This window comes from Otolemur garnettii, unplaced genomic scaffold (genome assembly GCF_000181295.1).
Source record: "Otolemur garnettii isolate 467f Iridium unplaced genomic scaffold, OtoGar3 scaffold00019, whole genome shotgun sequence".
NCBI classification, from domain to species: domain Eukaryota; kingdom Metazoa; phylum Chordata; class Mammalia; order Primates; family Galagidae; genus Otolemur; species Otolemur garnettii.
This window is the reverse complement of record NW_003852414.1, coordinates 13328452-13339714: the sequence shown is the minus strand read 5'-3', so window position 1 is coordinate 13339714 and position 11263 is coordinate 13328452. Positions and strand designations below refer to the sequence as shown.

The 11263-nt window shown below is 40.5% G+C and overlaps 1 non-coding gene across 1 annotated transcript; it reads left to right on the top strand.

The window, feature by feature from the left end:
- Positions 1-7160: 7160 nt before the first annotated feature.
- On the top strand, positions 7161-7324 carry LOC111724168. Its single transcript, XR_002772509.1, has one exon. It is a non-coding gene; the product is annotated as a U1 spliceosomal RNA (small nuclear RNA).
- Positions 7325-11263: the final 3939 nt, after the last annotated feature.

Sequence of the window (11263 nt, the reverse complement as noted above, 5' to 3'; positions counted from 1 at the left end):
ATGTTCCCGGCTGCACGTGTGGTGTGGGTGGGTGGAAAGGGGAAGATGTTGGACCGAAGACCAGAGACACACTTGAAGCCTTGCTCTGCAGAGGATGGGCAGGACTCTGGGGATCACATTAGGAGAACAACCTCTACGTCAACCAGTCAAAACACCAGCCCATGAGGCGAAATGCAGAGAAATAGCATGTTGACAAATTAACAATTATGTTCGGTGCTCCTTACACTTGAAGACAAATAAAAATAAAAAGCTCTTACTGTATCCTCTCTCTACTATCCTAGAAGCTTTGAGTCATGTTTTAGCTTCTGTAGTTGATACTATTAAAACAAAGGCAAATTAAATAATACTAGCCACACATACCATTTCCCCCCAAGGCCATCAGAGTCTTCTCTGTTGAGATTCTCTCCCGTACATTTTAGAGAAGAAAACAGCAGCCACTTCTGGGGATGTGATGCTGCTCAATTAATCGGAAGGGTGAAAATGAGGAAAACTAGTAAGTGTCCACAACCAGAGAGGATGGTGGGGTGTTCCATATGGACTCTCATAGAATTGCTTCCTGCCGCACAGTGAACATGTTAGGATGTGTCTCAAAGTTTAAGTTAGTCTACAGCACAAAAGATGAAAACTTAAGAATACTTCTCCTATCACTGCACAGATACCTTTTAATGCCTTTGAATAAGAGATCCAGATAAATGGAAGAGAGAATGGAAACACCATCATATCACAGACACCATTTCTGGGGTAATAACACAGTAGGCGTTTTTGGAGAACGTTAGATGAAAAATTAGTGACTTGGAAAGCAAAAGATTAAAAGCTCTGTATTTACAATGAACTTCAAGGGTTTGTTTTGTTTTGTTGTTAACCTAAATAGAGAGTAAGCCTTCTGCATTATGTTTTTAAGCTTAAAAATGGTGTCTTTTCTTTTTTTTTTAATGACATGTGTAGCAGTCAACTTCAACATAGGACATGAGTCTGGAGTAGCAGTCTCCAAAGAGAATTAGCAGAGCATGAATCATCTAAGATGAAATAAGAGAATGCCCCCAGCCCCACTGGCCCAGGCTGAGGATATCATCAATTTCTATTGAGAATGGATCAGAAGTTCCTATCAGAACATTTTTATATATTATGTCTGGCTCACTGCATAATTGTGCTTCAGATAACTACAAAGTGAACTATTATTCTCATTTCAAAGTTTAATTCTGTTTCAAATAAATTTACTGGCAACTTTCTCTGGCCAGGAGATATGTGGATAAGCTCTATAGATACAAAAAGTATGAGTTCAATCATTCTCAAAATCCTTTTATCTTCTTACAATTCCTAAATCTCCCTCCAAATATTACCATAACAAACCAGGTGGAGCTCAAAGGACCAGTCACGATTCCAGTGGTCAGCATGGCAGCATAAGGATTCTGCCTTAGATCGCACGCTGTAGATTCAGAACTTCCCTAATTAGATGATTCCATGAACAACACTTCTGATTGTTATTAGAAACTATTGCAAAACCATATAATCTCCTACAATGGAATTTTAGAACTTCAAAGGAACTTTCAAAACTAGCTACCTAAAGTACATTTCAGACCCTCTCCAATTTTAAAGCAGCTATTTTTGAATTGTGCTCACTAAAACACACTCCTCTCCTAAAAATGGAACAACTGTGGTTGGACTAATGTGTAAGTGATCTAACGACCTAGAAATCCAGGGATTTCTACCACCTTGCTTTCATCTCTAAGCAAAACTATGAGCTTTCATTAAAATGAAAATCAAACTTAAATAGCTTGGACACTTTCAAGCTGTGAACATCAACCATATGTGCGAACCTGAGCAAGTCCTGTCTCTGTGGGATTCTGTGAGTGGGAGGAGGAAATGGATGATCCGATGAGGAGACAGATGTTCACCAAGATTCCTGGGATGGCAAGAAAAGTTACATCCATTTCGGCTTCTTTAGAGGCAAACAGAAAGGACAAATAAAAACCTGCAGGTAGTGCAGAGAAAGCCAATTACAGACCTGTGGATAAAGCAGCTTAAAGACACGGGATTTGATCATTAGCCAACACAGTTCCTTAGGAACAGAAACACTGATAAAGGAAGCAAAATGATGGGGTTGGTACCTAGCAGATTTGTAATCACAACGACGGTGCATCAAATAAAAAAAGGGTTTGAATTCAAGACAGCTTCTCAAATCCACGCCTTATAGCAGATGTAAAAACAAAAGGCTAAAGACTCAATCCATATGAATCAGAAGGAGCATTTCCTCTGTCTTCGATCTCCAAAGAAATATGGGTAATGCTTATTTCTGCTTTCCATGGCTCACGAATGCCTTTGTTGAAACTGATCTACGTAAAGAAATTGTGGGGAAATTGACCTAGGAGGGAGGTTGCCCAGAAACTCAAGACAATGGAGAGAAGAAAATAAAAGAAATTCTCCAAAGACCATTTTATATGGTATTCTTTAAGGGGTCTTGTTCATTGAGGTTCCTTGCTCCTATCAGAATCGCTGTAGAAGACCAATATAGTTCACAGTGGGTCCCGTGGGATAAAAACTTAGTTGCCATGACACCTGCAACATCATTAAACAACTCATCCTGTGCCGACAGATTTGTACCATTCCACACCTGTCTTCTTGGGGTTCATACTTGTAACTCATCAAAACCAAAGGCTTCTAACTTTTCTGTGTTACATGGTGATAGATACTGACAGAGAGGAAATGTTGCTTCTGCCTGTCTAAAGTGACCTCTAACCCACATCAGGCATTGATGAGGATCAGTCGAAGAAGATGTGTTTTTACCAAAGAACTTGGGTGCCTTCTACACATAAGACGTCTTCTTACAGGAGTTGCCTTCACTGGGCCTAACATCTCCCATGCTTTAATTTAAAAATCTACTTCCAAAAATGTGCTTTGCCAAAATAAATGCTCACAGGCTCAGGTGGCAGCTGAGAAATAAATTTTCAAATGAATTAGGTTCCCTCTGTTTCTCTGTTCCAGAAGAAGTTTATCTATTTCTCAGTTTCCTAATTAAGCTGTTATAGATTCTTCAATAAGTGAGTGATTCTCTGTTGCATTTAATTGACCTAAACATCTTTCACATTAAAAGCAAATAAATAAAATGAAAACTTAGTTTTATACAAAAACTTGTGTATGAGTATTTATAGTAGTGTTATTCATAATTGCCAGGAACTGAACTATTCCAAATGCTCTTTGCCTGGGGAGTAGGTGAACAAACGGTGGTATACAGACAAAGGAGTCCTACCAGCAAGAACCTTGTCATCACTACTGAACCCTGTGGGGACATGCACATGCCCCAAGAGCATTAGTCAAAGTGAAAGAAACAAGACTCAGAAGACTAGATAAGATCCGACTTGTAGGACATTCTAGAAAATGCACAATTATAAAAACAGAACCCAAGTCAGTGATGGCCAGAGGCCAGGGAACAGGCTGACTACAAAGGAACGTGAGAGGATCAGGAGGTACCAAAGCTGTTCTTAACTGATTGTATGGATTATCCAACTGAATGCCATTTTTCAAATGGTGACAATTTACTATAGGTGCATTATACCTTAAAATGAAAATAACAATAATAATAATTGAACTCTGTTGGAAATGGAAAAAAAAAAAAGGAGAAACATAATATAACGGTTGGAGCCTATGAGAACTGAAGAGAAATAGATTCATTCCAACTCTGAACTTACCTGTGCTTGCCTGTGCCCAAGTCTCCAGGTTCAAGGCCATTACTAAAGAGATCAAGACATGATAAGAAAATGTACAAGAAAAAGATAAAAAAAAAATAAAGAATTGATATTGGCCTCCCTCAATGTTTGCTCCCCAGAGAACGTTGCTCGCGAGCTTGTATCTCGTCATCTTGAAGGTACAACTAGTATAAGGGGAAACAGATCAGAACTTATGAATAGGCAGGGCAGTTATAATTGGGAAGGTTTGATCTTAATCCTTTCAGTCTGCTATAACAAAATACCTTAAACTAGGTAATTTATAACATTAGAAATGTGTTGCTTACATTTTAGGAGGTTGGGAAGTCCAAGATTCAAACGCTAACAGATGTAGTATCTGGTGAGGGCTCATTCTCTGCCTCAAAGATTACAATTTCTCATTGTATTCTCATCTCATATTCTTCGGCTGTTATCTCTTGGCCAAAGAGGCAAACTCCCTCTGGTCTCTTTTATAAGGGAACTAATCTCATTCTCATCACCTCCTGAAAGCTCCACGTTTTAATACTATTGCATTAGGGATTCGGTTGTAACATGTGATTCGGGAGCAGGGGGGGCAACTGGAGGAACACAACATTCTGACCATAACAGGTGGCATTGAATAGGTTACAACCCCCTGATGGGTTTCTAGGCAAGCCTTTAAAAGCTCCCTACCCACAACTCAGGTCAATATGGAACTTTATGGCTCTAGCCTGAGAATGTAAACTGGTGGCCATGAGGTGTGCACAGGATCAAACCACTCATTCCTCATGGCAGGGCCAGTCCTAAGCAAACTTTAGAAATAGATAACTTGTGTCTTTCCCCCGCAGCCTTCCTGTAATCCTCTTCCCAATCTCCTAGCCCCTGTCCTGGGTGAGTGTTGCCTTCAAAACGCCCTCATTCCTGAACAGGGGGCTGTGCTCAGGTGGGCAGCCTTCCCCATCAACTCTGCCAGTTATGTTTTAGGACAGAAATGTCCTTCACAAAATCGCTTTACTTTAAACTATAGAAGGCAAAAAGAGTCTTTGGATTCTTCCAGGGGTATTTATAATTAAACACAAACACATCATTGAGTCCGAAGGAAAACTGGCAACTTATCTAATTTAACACAGCTTATTTATTTGAAATGAATAAACTTAAATAAAGGTAAAGTTCCTTGCCCTGTATATAACTTTATATTACTACTTGAAATAAAAAGTAAACTATTACTAATAAATTAAAATTAATGCATTTCTCTTAAGGTAAAATTTGAGAAAGTGAACATCAGCCTTGCTAGTGGGCAGACTAGGAGGTTCCTCACAGAACAATACTGCTAACGGAACCTAAAGAAATTCAGAGCATCAGCAAAGGGACCCACAATCAGCACAGCTTGGACAAATGCTAACTATACAATAAATGTTGGCAAAAATGATGGTCATAGTGATATCTGTTACTAGAGTAACATTCTTGGGAGACTATCAGAAATACCAATTTCTGCAGCTTTTCAGGACCCAGAAAGTTTCAGAATGACAGTGTTAGACTGGTCCTTAGAGATTCTGGTCCAGCCTCCTCATCGATTAAAGGAAGAAGCTGATGACCTATTGGAGCTGATGTCTTGCCGAAGGTCACATGTGACCATGTAGTCAGCAGCTTCCCAGATCGAAGACCTTTGCTGAACTCTTAAATCAGACACAACCTCATATAGGCACTCCTTCCTGAAAACGAAACATAGGCTAATGAATTGTTTTCCTGTCTCTTCTGGTTTTCTATCAGTTCCCTTCAAATGCCAGTGTTAAATCCTCTGTAGGAGGACTTAATCATGCTGGCAGTAGAAACAGAAGTGGTGACAATCCTGCTTATATTAGGCATAATAAAGAGATTTTTGGGAGTGAATTATATTGAAATACCACTTATTTTTATTCTCCCACCTGGCCAAGGAAATGAATGAAATTAGATTTTATAATTAACTTTATAAATCCTAGAACACAGATTTTTTTCTAGCTTTTTAAATGTAAGCACAACTCAAAGGACATGGCAGAAGTGAATATCCTTTAAAGAAAAGAAGGAAGTTGAAAGTTATAAGTCTATCTCTTTAAATTTCATTAACTCTGTACTGAAAATAATCATTTATATAGTTCAATGTAATTCTTAATGTAATGTAATGCTTTTCTTTTTTACCCTAGCAAAAAAGAACAGAAGGAAGTCACAATTGACTGTGCTAAATTAAATGCAAAGACTTAGCAATGAAACCTCGGGTTTCTGGTATTAATTTCCAATGCCTTCCCTTTTCCCTCTTCCCTCCCTTCTCACCACTTTCCCTTCCATGATCTTTAATCTTGTTTTTTTCTTTTATTACTTATTGTATTTATTCAGACCATATTTAAAGACTAGATATTGGCAAAGGGAGAATAGAAGATTTCTATTGCCTGGATCATGTCCCCTCCGAATTCATATGTTGAAGCCCTAACCTCCAGAACACCAGAATGTGACTGTTTATGGATATCGGGTATTTAAAGAGATAATCAAGTCAAAAATGGTCTCATTAGGGTGGTCACTAATCCCAGAATACTGGTATTCTTGTAAGAAGAGGAGTTATGACATAGACATGGACACACACAGGGATGACCATGTGTGCAACCATCAGAAGGCTGGAGCTCGAATTAGAGCAACAAACAAACATTTGTAAATGTCTTGTTAAACTTGGCAAGAATAGAAGTGAAATCAGGGACATGTTTGACCAAGTTTATAGGGATAATGCCATGAAGAAAATACCAGTGTGCAAATGGATTAAACGTTTTTTTCTGAGGGGAGAGAAAGCGTCACCAATGAAGAGAGGTCAGCAGGGCTAGGAATGAGGAGAACTTATGAAAACATTGCAAAAAATCCATGGAATTGGGCTGACTATGAGAGGCATAGCAGACCAAATAAACATCTATAGAGAAACAGGAAAATTGTAACGGAAAATCTCCATCAATAACTCACGGCTCTTGCATCACAACAAAGCACCAGCTCACACGGCACTGTCTGTGAGTGAGTTTAGCCAATAAACAAATAACTGTATTGCAACACCCTCTCTACTCACCTTATCTGGCCCCCAGTGACTTTCTTCTTTACCCAAAGATAAAGAAAATATTGAAAGGAAGACCTTTTGATGGTATTCAGGACCTCAAGTGTAATATGATGACAGCTCTGATGCCATTCCAGGAAAAGAGTTTGAAAATGGCTTTGAGGAGTGGACTAGGCACTCTCATCAGTACTTCCCAAGGGGGGTACTTCGAAGGTAACTGTACTGATATTCAGCAATGAGGTATGTAGTACTTTTTTCTAGGATGAGTTCATGAACTTAATTGTTGGGCCCTATATATTCTAATTTCAATGTAATGGTTTATTCATTTAACTACTGGGTAGTGGCCCCAATGGGCATTCATAGCACCTCAAAATAATGATTGTTGAGTGTTGTTCATTTGTTTAGAATCACAGTCCATACTTACCTGGCAGGGGAGATACCATGATCACGAAGGTGGTTTTCCCAGGGCGAGGCTTATCCATTGCACTCCGGATGTGCTGACCCCTGCGATTTCCCCAAATGTGGGAAACTCGACTGCATAATTTGTGGTAGTGGGGGACTGCGTTTGCGCTTTCCCCTGAAAAAAAAAGAAAAAAAAAAAAAAAAAAAAGAATCACAGTCCAGCTAAATGTTGGCTATAGCGGGGAAAATGGTGGGTGCTGGTGTATTACATGGACACGGACATTAAGTGGATAGATCTCTTCACCTCTTTAAGGCTATAAATCTATTTAGAGAATGTTGATAAATGCTAATATACGTTAGAGCAGTGGATTTTGCCCTTTTTCCATTCCAGGACATTGGCCATGTCTGAAGACCGTCTTTGATTGTCATGAATAGAGGTTGCAGGGGAGTATGTGATTCCATCTAGTGGCTGTGGCCAGGGATGCTGTTAGAATCCCATAACGCACTAGTCAGCCCCCCACATAAAACAATTATCCAGCTCGACATGCCCACGGGGCTGAGGTTGGCACATAACAGCCATAACACTAACAGGAAACCATCCACATTTCAGAGACATAGATGACCCAATCTGGTATAATGATCTGTTGTAATGAGATCAGGTTGGGGCAGAATGTGTGCAAACTCTTAACCATCTTTTCTGAAACTTCTGCATTAAAAATCCGCGACATTCAGCACAACCCAAGCCTCATTACGCAGCACACGCACTGCATGGGTGGGTGCTTTCCCTTTCTGCTCTTGCTCTTGTGTTATCTCCATCCACGTCACAGACCACAGAGCAATGGGGAAGGAATAAAAAACCAGAGCGCACCAGCTCATCCCGGGTCTACGGGCAGAGCCTCAGCCTGGGCAGACCAATTTGCACAGAGCAAACAGGAAAAAATTAAAAAATGATGCGTTTCTTTTTTTTTTTCTGCATTCATTTATTAGGAAAGGAAGAAGCTGGTAAAACAAGTCTGTGGCTGGCCAAAGTTTAGCACATCTGTAAAAGTGTCAACGTCATTTTGTGGGTTTAATATGAACATGAAATCAGCTTAATTAATCTTGGCCATCACAGCTATATAAATTCTTCCCCAAAGGATTTTTCCATAAACCCTGCGGCCGATGGAAGGCTAAATTCACAGTTAACTACCTTCCTCCTGAGCCAGGACCCTGTGACCTCCCAGTCATGTCCTCGTTCTCCATAAAACAGAAGGGAATGAATGTCCAGACCCATGAACAAGGATAAGCAGACAGAAGACAGAAGCGTGCTCTGTTTAATCTCCTACCAAGATAATCCATCACTCAAGGGTTTCAGCTCCTTTGGAATGGAGCAGTCTGTCCACTTTCTAGCCCTAGGGCCCAAGAGGATTGGAAAATATTTCTCCTCTAATTTTCTTTCAACTGAGATGAGCCAGGGTGCGAAGGTTGACAGTTTGGAGACTGGAGACAAAGCTTTTTCCCCCAGTCAGCCATGTTTTTTGAGCTTCTCTTGACTCTTTAAAGCCATTTGACTACAGCAGGCTAGCCTTCAGGTCCGCGCACAGGACTAGCTGGGGTTCAGAATTTTTCCGAAGAAAGGGTAGCTATGTGGATTTCAAGTCTTAAGTTTTAATTGATCTGTTTTTATTTTTGACTTATTACCCATACAACTACAGCTAATCAATATATTATTTTATGAATATGAAAATAAATGCTAGAATAAAACAAATGATTCCATGCATAACTAGCCAAAGAAACTGGACCGCTTACACAAAGTGTTAAAACATTAATTGCTAAATAGGTTTAAAGGTAAATTTCATACTCCCATGTCAGTCTATTGAGATGAAACAAACACGCATTCTTTAAATGAGAAAGACATTCTAAGAAGCTCATTACTTCAGACATTCAGTAATCCAAAGTAATCCTGGAATCTGCAATCGGCAAAGTGTTTTGGTAAATTCTGGTAGAATGTTTGGTAGAAAACACAAAGATGAAACAACCAGAAGCCCTACCCTTGAAAAGAATATAGTCTTATTTGGAAAATACGAGTAACAATAAGTAATTATAAGGTAGAAAAAGGTGATAAAAGAAATGAAATCTTTCAACTACCCTCACCACTTACAGAATGAAATCAAGACTCCGCAACTCATCACACAAAATCCTTTATGATTTGGCTTCTGGCTCCAGTGCTGCTCTCAGGGCCTGACCCCTCCCTACATGTTCCAATTCTTTGGCCAAAAAGAACTAGAACCACTGTGCTTCTGCTCATAACTTTTCCCTTCATCTGGAATTTTTTCCCCACTTTCCTCTTCATCTAATCAACTCTTCTGACTTCAAAATTCCTCGTAGGCATCTCTCTTGAAGACTGTCCCATGATCACTCTCTTCTGGGCTACCACCAGTGAAGCACTTTGTCACTGCCCTGGTCACACCCTACAGTAAACACTGTTTCATTTCTCTTCCCAACCAAGTCTTTGAGCACCTAACACAAACTCGGAGCAGAGAATGAACAACTTAGAGAGTAAGGAGATTAAGAGAGGTTTAAGTTGTACCTAAAAAAGGTAGCATCTGCACACTCAGAGGTCCAAAAAGTACACCCTGCCCAGATGGGGAAAATAGGGGTAAAGGGAAAGTCGTGAACAAGAGAGGTGCAAGTACAGGCGAGACCGTGTACTTTCCCGGGGCAATGAGCTGTGTGCTTTGTGTTCTTAATGTGCCATTTAATCACCATAACAGCAAATAGCAAATACTACATCTGGGGCACAGTCCTCACCCAGAGGAGTAAAGGGAGTGTAGATGGAAACGGCAAGGTGGGGGTGTAGTCTGAAAAGGTCTACAGTCCCCAGGGAGCACTTGAAACTATCCAGCTGGCAGAGTGACAAGGACTTCTTTATCCTAAGCACCCTGCAATGTGTAGGGCAATCTGTCACACTGAAGGATTGTCCCGTTGAAATGTCATTATGGATCATTTGAACCTTCTCAGAGGTCTCGAAAGGCAGGCTCAGCGTCTGGGACGTTATTTGGTAGCTAACAGGGAGGGAGGGAGGATTTTACAGCAGGCACAAGAATGAGGCTCTCAGCTCCTACATCTCTCCATGAACCTCTGGTCTTGCCAAGGGGGTAACCCAAGTAGAAATGGCCATGAACATGGAATCACTCTCTAATCCTTCTCTAGTAGCTGGAGATCAGGAGCCCTAGCCAAGAACTCCTTGGGAAATTTGCACCGTGATGCTTACCCCATCCCAGGGTGCTGTGTGAACAAACGGAAACCCCCTAAGAATGGTTATTAAGCCCCTCAAGCTTTTCAGAAAGATGAAGCTTGATTTCAAGAGGAAAAGAAATAAGCGTTTGAGTTGAGATTGAAATTGCAAGTTTTTATTGCTTTTGGAAAAGACTTCAAACGAGCAAGTTCTCAAAAATGAGCACATCATCAAATGGACATTAGAGGTTAAACCCAGGTCCAGAGGTGTCACAACAATAACGGTTTAATTGTTCTACAGGTCCCGAGTGGCCCTGCCAGGAGATACAGTCCTTAGGCTTCAAGTGCAAAGTGAATAATATATCCAAAGGCCCCGATGTAGGAAGAGCAGGGCCTGCGTGGTGTTTCTGAGTAATTACAGACCGTGTTTTGTTTGGAGGTGTAATTCTGAACGCCTCAAGTCTGAACAGTTAACAGTGGAAACTTCAAAAGTAATGGCTGTGTTCTTCTAACTTATGACTCCGAAAATGGGGCTGAACATGAGAATCGGGAGAATAATTTAGTAATTTGACCATTTTGGTGGACAAATTTATGCCTCTGAGTGGCCCTGATGGCCCATTTTCAGTGACGCTGTGAGGTAATATAAACCTCACACATCTGCACGCTAAAGATATAAAATATCCCACCTGGGGGAAGGCAAATGGCAGGCACTCCGTTCCAGGATTTTATACCGCAGGCTGCATTTTGCATTTTACATTTGCCCAAATGAGGAGACTCTGTTTTCAACTCTTTTTTTCTTTGGTTCTTTGCATCACCTGCGGATCCGTATTTATTTATCCGGCTTTGGAAGGGCACTCTGAAATAAAAATCGTAAATGTCCTCCTATCCCCACCTGAATCCC